Consider the following 17,184-nt stretch of genomic DNA (forward strand, 5'->3'; position numbering starts at 1 on the left):
TGTATATAGGCAACAATTTCCAACACAAGGAAGAAGATTGAAATTCAACTCCTTTGTGTAAGCTGGAAGAGGAGTTGCAAAGGATGTGGTATACAATTAAAACTCTCCTTAGATAGCTGAGATCTAAATAATAAACTGAGAAAGCAATATAACTGCCCAGTCAGATGTCACTTGGCCTGAAACAAAGTTTTTGAGGTGTGTTTGTAATACTTGAAGGCCATACCAGATAAAGGATGTGCTTAGTATCCTGTGAATGGCTTTAGGATGATGTATTTTCTCTGCTGCAGCAAAAATCTTTCACTGGGATGCAGGGGCTACAGGCAACAGGTGATCATGGGAGAAAACCAGACAGAGAAATCCTATGATGAGCTTGTCAGATGACAGGGAACTTATTCTGTAGCTATTCTGTGGAACAGACCAACAAGAAACGTTTGTCTGACGGGTGGCAGTGATGTCTCTGGGCTCCCTTTGAAAGGAACCCTGAGCTACTGGTACAGTTCTGTCCATCAAAACAATGTGGCACAGAGGGATTGGATGAGGCTTTGTTGCAGCACTCACTGGCTGCTACTGCAAGAAATTTGGAGTGCTGCTTTCTGATCTGTGATGGTGAAGGTCTTATTTCAGGTTTTATTGCTTTCAGTGATACATAATAAATCATAAATAAAACGTGTCTGTTCTGCAGTAGCCTAACTACCCATTTAAATCAACTAAATGGATTGGTGGTACAGGGTATAGGGCCTCAGAGTTTCCTGTGTATGTCCTGCTGTACAGTGTGGCGTTTAAATGTGGATTCTTCTTGATGAAACTGTTTAAAACTTTAAATTTAAGTAAAGATTTGTTCAGAATTATGCCTGAGGTAAAACTGAAAGGTATTTCTGCTTTATTCACAGCCCTAAGCATATGGGCTGGTCCTGGAAGGTGCTGGAGAGCCCACTGAGAGGTAACCAGTGGGAGCTGGGTGTCAGCCTGTGTGTTTGCAGGGTGCTGCAGCAGGGCCTGAGCTTCATGGGCAAGCCACACACTCTTTTATATGAGCTTAAGTGACGTGTAGGGCTTCCAGCCCACAAAACTGATTTTATTAGAACATAAAAATAAATGTGAGAAGAAAAAGCACTTACCAGCAGGAGAGATATCTGGTAGTGAGATTAAAGCTCCTTAATAATATATGTCTTCTATGCCCTATGTATCCTGTGCAGAGGGGTCCTTCCCTCCTATCTTTTCTAGCTGTCTAATTTTGTGACTTCTGAAGTTGAAGAAATTTTGTGCTGTCTCCAATTTATTTCCACTTCTTGTTGAGTTTGCCTTTTGGTTCAAGCCCCTGGCACAAGCCCAGTGCTTTGCTCAGGCATCTGCCATTGTCCACTTGTGCACCACTTTGAACATGGAAGGGTTTCACTCCCAGCTCACCCCATGGAGTGCACTCACAGCAGTTAAATAAATAGCTCTGTGTGTGTGTAAACATAAAACCTCTTTGAGTTGGATTCTCTTGCCATGCTGCAGGATGCCTTTCAGTTCGTATCAAGCACAGACAGGGCTATTTCTCTGGAATGGGGACTGGCAAAACAGTGACCTTATTCCAGTTTAAAAAAAAAAAACAAAAACAAAAACAAAACACTATGAAAGAAGCAGTAACTTGTGTTCTGGGACTTATTGAGTTCTTAGTGTCAGAGAACTGTCACATTGGCTTGAACATCCTTTTTCCCTGCATGAAATAGTAGGGGAAAGAACACAGCACTTCAAACAAGAAAGGTTGTAAGCATCTCTGCTGAAAAAAGAAAGCAGGACTGTTCCTGGGACTAAAAACACTGCACTTCCTGGGGTAGCATCATGTCACCGGGTTAAAATTGGGACAAGTTCAGTTGTGTTTTTCCTTACACATCTTGTATGTCAAAATATATTGATAATTTTCGTATTCTGGAAATTAAACTTCAGCATCAATTTGCCATCAAACAGGAGTAGGAAAGCTGAACCCTGACATCTTGTCTTGGATTCAGCAGTTTCTCACAACCAACACGTCATGCCGAGGGAAAAAAGAACAACGCTGAAGTGAAACGATGTGCTCGTGCTCTCGACAGGCAAAAGGCATTTAGTTTGATGAGGTGCCAAACAGTGTCATTTGAGAGTGTTGTAAAGCCTTCCAGCTGTCTCGTGGATGCTAACTAACTATCCGGGTGACTTGGAATTTATCCCCGTGAGTATTTCACCAGAAGTGACCTTGCCTGATCCCATGGCTTCAAGATCAAGTGCAGCTCGTTGCATTCTCCCAGTAATATTTCTGGCCATGGCTGCATTGCTCTGAGCATCCTGCCCACTGCTGAAGCATGGACTGTGTTTTCACAGCCAGGCTCCCCTCTCAGCTCCCTCCCTGCTTGCTGCAGGAGATGCTGCCCTGCTCTGTTGACTCATGTGGAAGGTGTGGCATGTTTCTACCAGAAATGGGAGGGTGTAAGAGAGTTGCAGCAGAGTGCAGCAGACTCTGAGATAGGCCCTGCAGGGAAATCAACTTTATGGGAAAACGTAGGTTGAAGCTCACATTTTTGCTATGTGAGTTAATAAGCAATCCGACTACCAAAAAGGGAGAAATATTGGACTTGTACCACCAGCCTGCATGAAACTGCTCACTGGTTTGGAAGAGACAGACCTGCTTTCAGCTAATGCTGGATGCTTCAGCTGCAGACACTATGCAGCTGCTCATTTTTTCCACAAGTTACTACCTTGATTCATCTTGGGCATGTTCAGTTCAGTAACATCTTGTTATGGGGACTTTCAATAGCTGACTAATCTTGATGAAAACAGCAAGGCTTTGTTAAATGAATTCATGACTGGGAAATAAGGACTGTGTATCACAAGTTTTATTTAGAGCCCCAAAACCACCTTTTGTACATATATTTTATATCTAGCACTCTTTCCTAAAGCAGTCATGCCTGAAAATATCTGATAGTTGCCATCTCAGGAGCCTTTGATGCAAAGAGTGTGAGTTTCTGGAAGGCAGGAGGTGTGCCAATTGTTCTCTCAGGCTCAGCTGAAGGACACTCTGGTCATTCCAAAGGAAAACAGCTACTGGGAGGCTGCTGCTCCAGCAAGCGCCACAGTCTGAAGAGAGCTTATCTACAACATTAACACAGGCTGGGCTCTCAAGGGCAGATTGCATGTGCCTCTGAAGAAACAGTAAGACTTGTTACTCTGCACAGAATCTACTGTACTGACAGGTTTATGAGAGAAGGATACAAACAAAACCAAACCCTTCCAAACTCCAAAACTGCCAGGTTTGCTAATCTAAGCTAAAAGGCTCTGTCTTCTAAATGTGACAAATTGGCTTTTGTATAAATCTATGAGGGAAATAGTGTGCATGTAAATGACAAATCAATCCAAAGTAGCTGATTCTTCATTTAAGTGATGACTTTCCTTGATTGGTTTGGCCAGCAAATGAAAAACAGAAGTGTCTGGGAAAGGCAGTGAGAAAAGTATCTACACTTAAATTGTGTATACTATTTAAATTAGTTTAGTACTCTTCCAAATCAGTGCTTACACACAGTGTGCTGAAGGAAAAGCTTTGGAGAGCAGAATGTTGTGGAAGTTTAAATTCAACCTGATATTGTAAAATAACTTGAAAACTTCCCAACTGGCTTTTTTTCTAGTGGGTAAATGAAGCACATGTTCATGTTTGGGGGCTGATGCACTGTGTTCTGTGGCTCTTATCTGCAGAACAACATGAAGAAACAATAAGTCATGTGAGCTTTGTACTGCAGCTTCTTGGAGGAAATACTGCAGCTCAATAATGCAGCCAAAAGTTTCTTACACAGTAGAATTCAAATGCAGGCTATCCTTTCAGAACAAAAGAACATTAACTTGAGGGGTTGAGGCTTAGCAACCCATCTTTTGAACCCCTTCCTCTATCACTTTGCTTTATTGTGTCATATCATGGAGTGCTTAAATAAGGTAACAAGCTGTCACTCTTATCTCACAGACTGGAATATTTTTCCTTCAACTTGAAATTCACAAGCTGTGATCAGGTGGCAATGCCACTGTAACTGAAGGAGTAAAAGGTATTTATACAATTTTCATATACAGTCCTGCCCTGAAGAACGTCTCTTTGGCTATTTTTGAGTTTCCCTTAATGGGGAAACTTCCAGCTCTACATGCACTCTAGATGCCAGAAAAGCTCAGTTGGTTCTGTGCCCTCTGTCAAATATGCAGGTTTCCAGTTTTAGCTGCGATTATTTGTGTGGGGTCATTACCACAGTACAAGTGTCCTCAAGCTTCAGTGCATTTTAGCTTTCCCATTTTGCAAGCAGGAGGCCCCCACTTTGTGGCAGACCTTTTGCAAGTGCAGGTTTGTGATCCTTACTGAAAATATAGGTAGCTGTTATATTTGTCAGTGAATTTCTTCTTCTCTTCATGATAGGAGGTGCTGCCCCTGGGTAGGGTAAGCAAATCAGCGCTCAATGCTTTGAAACATGAATAAATACCAAGCTGTATTTCTCTGCCTACTCCCCCAAGAGATCCAATCCTATCAAATCCCCAGATTTTGTTACCTGTGCCAAGCAGGTAATAATTGCCTCCTGCTTTCAGTCAAAATATATGTGGAAGGGTGTGAAGTGTCAGTGGGCTGTTCACCTGGTAGATGAGGAGGGCTGAAGGATTGACTCAACACATGAGATACTAAAGGGGATCTTCCCCTTAGCAGGTTGGAGAAGGCTTAAAACATGCTCCTCCAGTGTTTCTTGATCACTGGGCTGTGACAATGTCACTGGGACCCCCTGCCCACGTCTCTCCACTGATTAAATTGTGTAAAGGATTAACATGGTCCTTTCAGCAGAGATGGGAACACAGGGATCATTGTCACACTATGGGTCCATGGAAAAGTGACTCTTCCATTTCATTGAGGAAAACTGGGTGGTTGGGATTGATTAGATGAAAAGGAGAGACTTCTTTGGCTTTTGGTTTATGGGAGCACCTGTTATGATCTGTGGAGGACAAATGAGGTGATGCTACACACCCTTCAATGTCCCATCAGCTGTCACATGAGCACCTTATCTAATCAGAGGTTTACATTTTTACAAATTATAGCCTTAAAGCCTTCATAGGTTAATACATGCATAATTGACTGCAGGTAATCCATTCTGCTCACACAAGGCAGGAGTCCAAGAACTTTTACCTGCTTCACCAGTGCTGTAAAGAGAAAAACTTTCGGGTTTAGATTTATGTATTAAATATTATTTATTATAAATGTATTTCTATAGTATACATTTATTAATGTATATGTATACTATACATATATTCTGTATAGCAAACATTTATATATTAATATAAATGTATACTATATTAATATATTTATGTAGTATACATTTTCACCTAATGACTGAAACAGAAATCAACTTACAAGACTTGAGCTGCTTTAACTATTGCCCCCAATACTGGAATCTGTCTTTACATCTTTGAGTTGATCCCCTTTTTTTGTTCAGCAATTTAAGGTAGAGAAAGTTGCCAGAACTGTTAAAAGGGCTGAGATGGCAGTTCATACCCTCACTCTTTCCTGGGTAAGGCAAGCAGGCAACAAGCAGCCTGCAGTGATACTTCTGCATGGAATCACTGGATGATACTGGTTGAAAGAGATAATCTTGTCCACTCCTGTTCAAAGCTATCCCAAACGGATCATGTTGCTCAGGCACTTGTTGAGTTCTGAATATCTAGAACATTCAGATTTTCCAGCCTCACTGGACCTAATGTTCAACCACTCTCATGATGAAAACACTTTTCCTAACATGTAATCAGGATTTTCCCTGTTGAAACTTGCCTGTTGCCTCTTGCTGTGTCTGTGTTCCTTTGAGAAGATCCTGGCTTCATCTTCCCTACACCCTCCCCTTTAGGAGCTGAGGGCTGCAGTCATACATCCCCCACACACCTTAGAGCTTCTCATGTTCAGGCTGGACCAACCCAGCTCTCTCAGCCTCTCCTGTATCACACACTCCATCTCCTTGACTATCTTGGTATGGTAGGCTGGGCTCCAGAGTGTCTGTCACTGGTTTGTGGCTCCCCAGTACACAGGCACTGCACTTTTGCAATCCCTGAGTACAGCAATTACTGTCCTGGATCTGCAAGCCCAGCCCACCGTAGAGTTGCCCTCCTTTTCTGCAAGGACATTCTGCCGAGCATTTTTCAATTTGTTGTCAATTTTTCAATTTGACCCCTCAGGTCTTTTTTTTTTTTTCCTCTGAAGTTTGTCTCCAGCTGGCTGGGACACAGCAAGGTCATTCCTTCCCTGGGGCAAGAATTTGCATACTTGATTTCCAGACCTGTTGTCCTCACCTCCTTTCTGGTCTGATATATGCACAGGTCTTGCACTGCTTTGGAGAACTTTTTTACTTTTTAAAGGAAGTTACTGAATTCTGCAACTTAGCAAGGACACCCAGTTGGTAAGTTTAGATGATTTGTAGGCAAAGTGCTCATAGTAAAGCACTAGGTTAAAACAGAGGGTTTGTATGAGCATTCATCCCCCTCTGTCAAGCCACCTAAAAGATTTTTGCTGAATGTTCTCTTATGTGCTAAATTTTCTTCACTCACTGTAAAGAGAGATCTGAAAAACGAATCCCACAATAGTGAGGATTCAGCCCATTTAATCTCAAGCACTTGAACTGGTCTACCTGCATTTTTCTCAGCCATAAGTTACTTTTGGAGTTAAAACATCTGTCTTTTAAATCAACTTGCTCTTCTAAATGTTTTCCTGGTGCTGAAGTTGGTACATTTTATATCCCTGAAGCAATTTTGAGAGTCCCCCAGACACTGCATAACACTCCTATGGAAGTTCTCTTTGGGCACTTCCTACTGTGCTTGTTCAGCAGGCTCATTTTCAAAGATTGTCAGCTTGGATAATTCAGCTTCTTATTATTATGCTATCAGGACTCCTCATGTTAACCTCGGGATTTGCTGTTTTAAAAGAACTTCAGAAAACTTGGCTCAGGTCAGAACACAAAGACAGGCACTTTTTGTGCTTTTTTTAAACTTTTGAATGTATATTTTAATGCCTTCCCCTTGAACCTTCTTTTTTCTTCTAAACTGATGATTAGTCTATAAAATCCAGCTACAAAATGAAGCCTAAAATTGAATAGAGGAAATGATAAATCTGGAGGCTGGTGGTGAGTTGACCTGCAGCAGAGCAGCTGCTGCTAGCTGTCTTCCATGTGCCTCTTACTCCCTCCACGTTGAACAGGGGAAGGCTGATGTGTGTTCTGCCTTAGCTCTGTTTATCCCCCAGTCTTTAGGCCATATCTGAGGAGTCTGTGTCTGCTTTCAAAGCTTGATCTTCCCTCCCACTCAGTGGAGTTATTCCCTGTGCCTGTTTCTGGCCAGCAATACAGATCCTGACATCCCAGTGTTGATGGGGCCTTGCTGGGTACTGTAAAACCCAGAAACTGTCCCAGATTTACTTTTCTAAACCTGAAAAAGAAAAAAAATATTGATTGCTTTGAAATTAGATCCCTTTTTGCTTCTGCTTCAGAGTTCTAGCAAAACTACAGGGCAGCCCAGACACATAAATAAGGAGCAAACAGTTAGGGCTGGAATGCCTTAAGGCAATATTATTGCCAAATTCTTCATCATGGGAAACCTTAGTCAGTGCTGGCTTTTCTTTCCTCACTATAAAACATGCATTATCACAGCATAATTTTGTTTATAAGGAAATATTAAAAAGAAACTGCTTAAATTATTCTAGTGCATGAAACTAAGCAGAAACCTGATCAACTCTAGTTATTTTTAAACCAAGTGCTTTCTGTAAGATGATAGAATGCCTACCAGGAAAAAAGAAACCAAACTAAAACATGAGTACATACAGAAGTGCATAAATAGCAAACTGCAGTCCATTGTGCAAACTGCAGACATGCAAACAATATTGGTGGTTGTGTTGGATGTAAAAGTCAAGACATTGCCACTGCCAAGTGGGACAGACTTTTAGTTCTGTGATAGAAATCGAAATGTAGACATCAATGACTCTGAACTAAATTTTAAAGAAAAGGATGCCTCAAACAATTGAAGGAAGATTGTTTTCTCCGAATGGAGCAAAGTGAAATTTTTTTTGCAGATAACTGAGGTGTGGCAGCCTGCTGCAAAATACAAAGAATGATAAATGCAGAGTCTCATCTGGTCATCCTATTAGGTCTGCCACCTACTGCTGGATATACTGGTTTGGCACTGCTTGTCATGCAAAAGAAAGGGTTTGCCAAATCTGCCACACTAGCTGAGTAAAATCACACAAACTGAGTTTTGTTACACCCTTTCCAAGTTGGAAGATAATTACTGTGTCTCAGAGTTACCAGGCAGGAAGGCAGTGAAGGTATTTATTATTAGGAGGAGGACAGGCAGGCTGCTGCAAAAATGTAAGTGTTGCTGCAGTTGGCTGGAGCTTTGAACCCTGCAAATCACTTGGGTCATGGAAATTCCTCTTTACAAGAAGTTGAGGAGGGACAGGAGAGGACAGCAGAAATGACAGAAATTGGTTTACTGCTCTATAGGAAGAAAAATCTAAAGGCTTCCCAAACAGAGTAGAAGTCTTCATGAAAAGGGATGCATGCTCTTTCCTACGAAGTTGCTAAGTAGGACACGCTTGAATTTACTTTGTATGTAAATGACCAAAAAAAGTTTGTTTGCTTTGTAAATGAGAGGGAGGAAACAGAGTCTTATAAGAAATCTCTAGGACCTTTTTTGTGCCAGTAGATGACTTGAAATCAGAGCACTGGAGAGAAGCAGAACCACTGGGACAAATCTGTGTTTGGAATGGGAAGAACAAAAGAGGTGGGAAATGCTCGGTATCAGCATCTCACATCTTCTGGGACTGCCTTCCTTGTGAAGCACTCTGGGTCAGATTTGGTTTCTTGTAGTTCTGAAGCTGGACATAGTATTAAACTCAGCTCTGTTTCTTGATTTCTTTGCTTTGGGTCTTTGCCTTTGTGCCTTCCCTGTAGTGCCACAGAGCCGAGGCCTGAGTAGATGCAGAGGAATTACTCAGGAACAGTGAGGCAGCACAGGGCTGGGCTGTTAGTTACTAGCAAGTTGAGAAATCTGCCAAATTGTGAAGTAAATGGGGGGTTTTGTTTTGGTTTTTGTGATTCATGCACAGCTCATAAAAACAGTCGTTTTTTTTCCTTTGACACTGGAAGCTGTAAAATTAATGTTTCTGTTCATCTTTTCAACAGGAAAGCATATGTAAATAGTGATATACATGGTTTTCTGATTTACACTCTGAGTTTGTCCATTTCTGTAATTTGTCAAGCTATTCTCCACTCAGTAAATGCCTGGATAGCAGCCACATGGGGTTGCTTGAATTCTTTCAGTTGCTAAAAATAAGTTGGTTTTGAAGTTTTTTTCTGTAAGTGCTGAGGATATTTGAGGCAATAATCAGTGACTGTCAGGCCATATTACAAATTGTTTCATGCAACATCGCATTTCCAGTCTTTGGCAGGGAGAAGAAAACAGATCTGTGCAGTATGGAAGAAAGCATCCAGTACGCAGAGAGACAGTAGCAGCAGACAGGGCTCAGTGCCCACAGGGGAAACACAGTTTCTGGAGACAAAGTTTTGAACTAGAAGGCATTTGATTTAAATGACTTTAATTACATTCTGTCCTAATTTTTCCTCCTTGGTCCTTCAAACTAACAACTATGGGTGCTACTTTTCATATTACGACTGTAGGATGTGCCTCTGGATGCTGTTGTTCCTTGTTTACTACAGATTCTCTGATGTACTTCTTCCATTTAGTTGCTTTGCTTTCTACTTGTGCTCTCATATCCCTCTTTCCCAATTCTTGTTTTATTTGGGGTGTTTGTTTTTTTTTTATTTGGGTTTTTTTTTGGGTCAATATTCATTCAAATTAAATTCAATGCTTTACAGCATTTCCAGGGATATTATTATAGAAGCCCTTTCTGCATCAGTTTGTGTCAGTAGGTTCAGCACTGTTGGTGCAGGAATAGCTAGTCTGCACAGGGAGAAAAAAATATATGCTGAGACCAGGTAAGCCCTGGAGAGCAGCAGTCCTGCTGAATCCACAGGACAGCCCAAGGTCCCATAAACTCTGAACTGTACAAGTTTACCAAACCTGCCCTCCACTAGCACTCATTAGTATCAAACAGGATATGTCACCCAGCAGCATCTGAAAAAGTGGCAAATGTAGGCTGCATACACAGCTGGTGAAGGAAAGGAAGGCACCCCTGAGGAACTCTCTGGAAGCCAGTGGCCCACTAGTCCAACCTCCCTCCCCTGGGTTTCACTTCCTGACTGTATCTGTAGCAGGATGAAACAAGGGATGGGATGGGGAGAACTGAATGCACTATGTGAACAGTCATTGGTTACTAATAAAAGCTACTCAATTCTATTAATAAACAGCTAAACTTGAAAGCATTTTATGATAAACATTGGTCTGTTTTCCCCCAATGTAATTCACTCATCAGGGAAATGGATAGTCTAATATAGGGAACTTGCAGCTATGGGTAACTTTACACATACCTGCAAATATTTGCATTACAACACAGTAGAGCAAATTATAAATTTCTGCCCTGAAAAAAAAAGCATAATCGTATTTATCTCTTTTACTACAAAGGGTTTTCTGAAACTACTCTTTAAATTGCTTTTAATTTTTTTTTCTGTATCTTAAGGTCTTTTCCATTTTCCTGATCCTCTACATCCTCATCCTCTTGTATTTTACCCCTTTTGCCTAAGTTTTCCAATGTGGAAGGAAGAATTTCTTTAGGTGTATTGATAGATGACTTTTAAGGAGATGGGAACCTACGTTAAAAACAGTTCAGCCTGTGTGTGGTATGGAGTTTTGAGGAACTGAATTGTGCTTGCTGGCTTTTGTAGAGTGGTGATGTGATGCCAGTGTCTGCAACTGAGAGCTGTGCATGGCCTGCCATGAAGTAAAAGGACGTGGCATCCTTTTCTCCTCACCTTCATTGCACATCTTTATCCCTCCACCCTTTCAAAGGAGACTCCAGCTCTCCATCTTACCTTCCTCACACCCACTGACTAGGACCTCTACTGCATTCCTTTGTCCACCTCAACTAAATTCCACCCCAATGATCCGGTGTTTCCTACCACTCCCTTGCCTGGTGCTGCTGCGGCATCTGGAGCCAGCAGGACGGGTTGAGGTGTTGGCATGGCTCACGGAGCAGGTGGAGACCTGGCAGTGCTGCTGCACACAGCAGCAAGTGCCAATTATCTCATGTGGCCACAGTGATTGCACTGCTCCCTGCACTCAGGTAAGTACCTGTTTGCAGGCAGAAAGGCAGGAGCTGTTGCTGAGATGTGCCTCTTTGGCTTGACCTGTGCAAGCATCAGCAGAATCAGCTTCCAAGTTTTAGGGACTTGTGCTATGATGACTTTTTTATTTGAGACAATATGAATGACATTCAGCATGGTGGTGTTACTCAAATCCCTCTCAAACTGAGGTCTACATACTGAAGACAATTAAGTACCTCTGTCTTCAATATGCTGTAAATACCACACTCTTCAGAAAGTATAGCATGGAAAACATTCCATGAGTGTATTGAGTGTCATATTTCTAACGGGATCACTACGTGTCTCCACTGCTGATGCCTGTTAGAACTTCTGGTCAACACCTCCTGGTGAGAGATGTCTTTTAACCATTACCCCACTTGTATGGATGGGACACTCTTGTTGGAGTAGTGCTGTCAGATCCCAGCTTAACTTCACAGGGGCACTACTTGGCCAAAAGTCAATATACCATGATGAATTTGCTGTTCTTTTGCCAATAGAATGCCTGAGGTTTTTCAGCTGTGCTGGAATCACTTTCCACATTAAACAAATGGAGGAAAAACAGTACATTGAAAAGCAAAGCTTAAGAGGCTTGGAGAGATTCAATGAAATGAAACAATAACATGTTTAATTCCCATTCTGGTTTGGCTTTAAGGTAGCTTCAGCCTTCCAGTTTGCTAGCAGCCCTCCTAAGCTCTCTGCCAGGATGAGTCACAGCTTCTGGAGCTGAGATCCAGTCCTTTAGACAAGCCATCTTTAAAGGTCTGACTACCTTTTCCACATGATAGTGAAGTATAGTGAGAATTGCTTGATATTTTCCACCTCTTAAAACAGGGGTTTTGAGGAATTTAAATTCACCTTCTTACATCCCTTGGTCCCTGGTTCAGTCCCAGTACCCCTGGGATCCTGTTTGGTGTGGTTTCCTGCTGTTATGCAGAGATAGATGTCTTTGGAATACTCCTCCCTGCTGGGCTGTCTCAACTAGTTGACTAGGAATGCAAAACAAGCAATAACCAGAGCCCTGGTCTGACTGTAAACCATTATTTACCTGCTAGGAATGATAGTTCCTGCTGACTGAGGAGTCAAATTAAGAAACTAAGCCACGGAACCATAGTATGTAATTCAGGGCACCAGCTGAAACCTATACATGGTTGCTCCATCTCATGTTTCTGTAGTCTGTAATGTACCACTTGAGAGAACGGATGTGAGGACAAATTTAGCATTCATAGGCAATTCCCTCCAGGAACACAGAAGGGAATAGGCCTTAATGTGGCTGCTACAAGGGGGCAGCACCATGATTTCATTGTTAAGTGAGACACTTCAAAGGACTGCCAGCGTTTTTGTGCTGTATTGGCAAAACCACAGGCTTTCCTGGATTACAGTTACTGAGCTTCTCAATGGCAGATTTTTTTTCCTTCTGAAAAGCTGTTCAGGCAAGGGCAGCAAGGCTCCAGTTGCATGACACAACAGTCATAACTGATTGCCTGTGCTCGGAAGAAGCCTGGTTGGATGAAGAAAGACCAGTGTGCCTGGAAATCATGAATAAACTCTAAATTCAGCACTGCATGAGGGAGCTCATAGACCTGCTACTACATCAGGGGGCATCTGATTGTTGTGCAGATGTGTTGGACACTGAGCCATTGTGAACACAGCTGAATTAGCGCATTGTAATGAAGGATTTCTACTCATTTCAATTTTCAGCATACGACTGTTGCATCACTGCTCAGCCAAGGCAGACAAAGACCATCCAGTGAATCTTTTTCTTTTTTTTTTCCCTCCTATTTGGTAGCTGAACTAAAGATTTCATGTTTTCTTTCAGGGCCAAATTGCTGCAAGGAACAATTCAAGCCGGCAACCAGGGAAAGTGTTTGGATGCTCAAAGTAAGTATGTTTGTGTATTTGTGGTTTTTTTACCTAAGAACTTCTGTTTGATGTATGTAAGGTAGTAGCTAGATAAGTTTGGTATCAATTACAAGTGATATTGCTTTCCATCCTCTTTGACTATGTAGTAGTCATGAAACAAAGCTGATGAAAGCTACACAAGTAGTCATAGACCTTAAATAATTAATAAATAAATTTATAATAAATAGAATAAGTAATTTGTGGCTTTTTTTGTTTGGCTGGTTTTTTTTTTTTCCCCCACTGGAATTAGAAGGAAATGGTGGCAGAAAGAAATTAAAAATTAAAAAAATAAAAAAGAGGTGGTCAATGAGTCTGACTTCTCTCTTCTGCTTGGGAGATTTGAGAAATTGTATCCTTCCCTGCTTTTGTTTTGTTAACTGTTAGCTCTTCTGTACTTTATAAGTGCTGCCATCATAATGATAAACAGAAAAAGAGCAGATTACATGAAGCACAAATACGGAGTTAGCAATTTATGCCCCAGAGAATTCGTAAGGTGCTGTCCCTTTTTTGATCCCCAACTATGGGAGTTTAACTTCAACCATCCGGCCTTAAGCTTGGTATCTGTGAAATGTGCTCAGGAAGTCACCTGAGGAAAGTGATATCAGACCAGTGATATCAGACAGGAGGCCCACAAGGTGGCAATGTTTAGAAAGCCTTCAGAAGGGATGTGCCCTGAACAGATCCGTGCTTCCTGCAGTTGCCATCACTTGCTGCCCTTGTTCCATTTCTGCTGCATCGGTGCTGTTAAACAGAAAATGCCAGTGTTGCCAAAATCGAGCATAGGACAGCTGGTACAAAACCTCTTGTTTGGACGGGTTCACCATTAGCAATGCTCACCATGCTCTACTGGATACCATTCCTGCCTTTTCCCTTGGAAGGAATGTGCTGCAGCATTAGTGGTTTTCAATAGCTTGGGGCTTCTTTATGCATAGCTAGGAATAAACATATGCATGGCACTGAAATGATGCTCAGGTTGTGTAATGAAGAACTTCCATTTTCAAAACATACTGCTGTATTTTTGCTAATGCTTGCAAAGCTGTTACAGTGTGTAAATAAATGCTAACTTTGGATGTAGGAGGCAGCTCATTTTGTAGTGATACTTTGTGCTTCACAGCTAGAAGTGAAAAGACTCGCTTTACTGTGAAACTGGGGGGTTGCTCCAGGTTATGTAATGCCCTGAAAAAAAAGAAAAAGAAAAAAAGGAAAGAAAACTTAAATATGTTTGCAGAAAGATTTCTCTAGATACCTGATAGGTGTGGGAAACCACTCAGGATAAGTCCTGTGGTAAATACAAGAATTGCCACCAGCAATTGTTCACCAGCGCAGACACAGGTGAGTAGGAGAGGGACAGTTGAATGAGGAGCCACATAGTCCAGATTCATCAGATTGCAAACTGCCTTCAACAGCAATTAGCAGACATGTGGGGATCAAGTGTACTTGGAGATTCTCAGGACAATCAGCCTATAATTTGGTCAAAAGAGGCTCGTATGCCTCAAGGATGAAACAATAAATCTAGACCACAGGAGGCATCTCAGAGCAAGAGCCAGGAAAATGTATGGTTCTCCCCCATGGATGCAACCCTTCCTGGGAAGGTGTTGCAGATGGAAGGGCAGCAGGACAGTGCTCTGTGCTGAGCCACAGAGGCTTTCATCTGTTGCTGTCTGCTCTGGCATGGAGCAGAGGCTGCTCCCTAAAGTCACGTTTTGTCACTGCAGTTATGCTGGCATTGTCACAAGCACTTGGAAACAACAGGAAATCTAAGGAAAACTGTGAGCATGGAGATAGTGCACAGCCACCAAGTGGACATTTATAAAAGCAGACTGCATCCTACCTGTCTAGCAGAAACTTATCTGACGTATGCAGATTTCCTGCAATGTGTAACCCTTTCTGCAAAGCAACAGACAGTTTTCCAGTGTATTCCCAATGGATTGCTGCTCACTGTTTAGCCTTTCCTTTTCAAATCCTTCAGTCCTTATGGCCTATTATATATCCAAATGAAGATCTAGTTATCAGCCTTCTAACACCAGAGATTCATTACATTGCTGCAGAATTAGCTGAGCTATTACAATTCCAAATCCCTGTAACATGCTATTATATACTAGTCTTTGCTCAGGAAACATTCTGGTCAGGTTTCAGTGGCTTTGAGCCTGATAAATGTGTGTAATTTTTTGTGGAATTAAGTTACATGGACAACAACATGAGGGATGGATACTGGAATATTCAAGAAATTTTACAGTTCTTGTGTTAGGTGCTCTCATATGTGACATGCAGATAAGGGGCCTCTTGGCAGCAGCAATTCCCTGATTGATGCACTATCACCAAAGCAATTACAATACATCCTAACATTAGAAAGCAAGGTTTCTACTGGAACATTAGCTCAGGAATTACTTGTTAGACTTCAGTTATTGTAAGGTAGGGGAAGAGAAAGAAAATAGATTGGAAGTGTGTGCATATGAATATATCTACATGTGTATATAAAGTATGTTTGTATGATGAGCTACTAATTCATTAAGTGTTCAGGGCAGATCTGAACAAAGGCCTGTATGAGCTTTTTTTCCCTGCAGACATAAATATTCTCTGGGTGTTCATGATAAAGGTGCATGTACTTACCCAAACCAGGCAGACTAAATAATTGCTTCCTCTCACTCCTTTCTCCTTACCTCCCAGCACCAGAACCGGTGCAGAATAAACACTGTTTCTAGATGAGGGCACTTTGTTTCCCACTCAGTTCCTTGCTACTTGTTTCCCCCAGCTGGTTTCGAAAATGTCCACTACAGAAGCTCAACTTTCCTTCAGTCAAAAGACTGAAGAAGTGTGACATAGGTGAACTTCTGGGCTAAGCAGAGTGCTTTTAAAGCATTTTCACTCTGCGGAAACACCATAAAGTCCCCCAAAATGCAGTGGAGGACATCTGTTGAGGAGCTGCTCCTGCACACGACACAGATGCTTTATAGATCCAACATGAGAAAGCCAGAGCCCTGAAGCCTGAACCTGAGGGCGCAAAGTTAACCAAATGGAATGTTTGTTCATGGCTGTGCACTCACCAGCCCAATTCCCTTCTTAACTTAGGAATTGGGTAGCTTGGATAGCCTTTTATGGTGCTGTCTGAAGATATTCTGAACTTTGGGGTGATATTTATTTTTCCAGTACTCAATACCAAAAATTATCCCACAGGAGCTCAGCAAAGCAGCTGATGATTCATCAGGAATGTAACTTTGCTTTTCAAAAAAGATAACGTGTGGTTTTGTTCAGAGTTAATGAGATCCTTTCCAACACAGAAGCTGTCAACAGCACTGACTTACATTTACAGTTACAAAAACACATAGCCTTGTGGTTGGGGCTTCTATTAAATAGAAACCTCATTTTCTACTGTAACAAGGAAAAGGCACTGTTTTCTTGCCACTAGTACCTTTTGTACTCAAAGTGTTAGAAGCCTTTTATTATTATTATTATTTTATACACAATGTGGCTGTTCAGAGGTTACAAAATGGTGCCACTTAATGCCAGGACTGCTGACGCCATGATAATATAAAATAATCTATATATTAAAAAAGATACCCTAGTTTCCAGTCATCTTCCATTGCCTTCTACATCTTCCCTATCAATGGTGCTTCATTTAGAAGCTGGAGAATGTTCATTAAAGGATGATTCAAATAATGATTTGAGTTTTGCTCCAGCAGAAAAAGAAACCATAAAATGCAGGACCTTGAAAAATATTAATCCTTGTCAGATATATAAAGTATTTATAGTGTGTGTAGATGCTATAAAAATAACTGTGTAATTTTTCAAAGCAGTCTCTAGATTTTATAAATATAATCTTGCATGTGCCCCTGTGCTGTGGTAGGCACTGGGGAGCTTTCCTGGCCTCTCTTCCCATGCTGCTGCTGAAGCCTGCATCTGCACAGCAGGCATTGGGATACTCAGCTGTGGTGCTCAGGGCCTCCAGCAGCAGAGGAAAATCCAGAGGTGGACAGGCTCCAAGTATCAGCATTTTTTAATATTTCTCTGCAATCACTGAGTT

The 17,184-nt window shown here is 41.6% G+C and overlaps 1 protein-coding gene across 2 annotated transcripts in view; it reads left to right on the plus strand.

Moving 5' to 3' along the window:
• The first annotated feature begins 13,082 nt into the window (after positions 1 to 13,082).
• MAPRE2 (microtubule associated protein RP/EB family member 2) overlaps positions 13,083 to 17,184 on the plus strand; it is a 71,138-nt gene continuing 67,036 nt past the window's right edge. Inside the window, exon 1 of one of the 2 annotated variants that reach the window (XM_036379192.2) lies at positions 13,083 to 13,142. The gene's annotated coding sequence lies outside the window, so the exon portion shown is untranslated. The remainder of the gene's footprint in view (positions 13,143 to 17,184) is intronic. The other variant, XM_036379190.2, reaches the window with a different exon arrangement.

The sequence above is a fragment of the Molothrus ater genome, chromosome 1 (genome assembly GCF_012460135.2).
Source record: "Molothrus ater isolate BHLD 08-10-18 breed brown headed cowbird chromosome 1, BPBGC_Mater_1.1, whole genome shotgun sequence".
In the NCBI taxonomy this organism is placed as follows: domain Eukaryota; kingdom Metazoa; phylum Chordata; class Aves; order Passeriformes; family Icteridae; genus Molothrus; species Molothrus ater.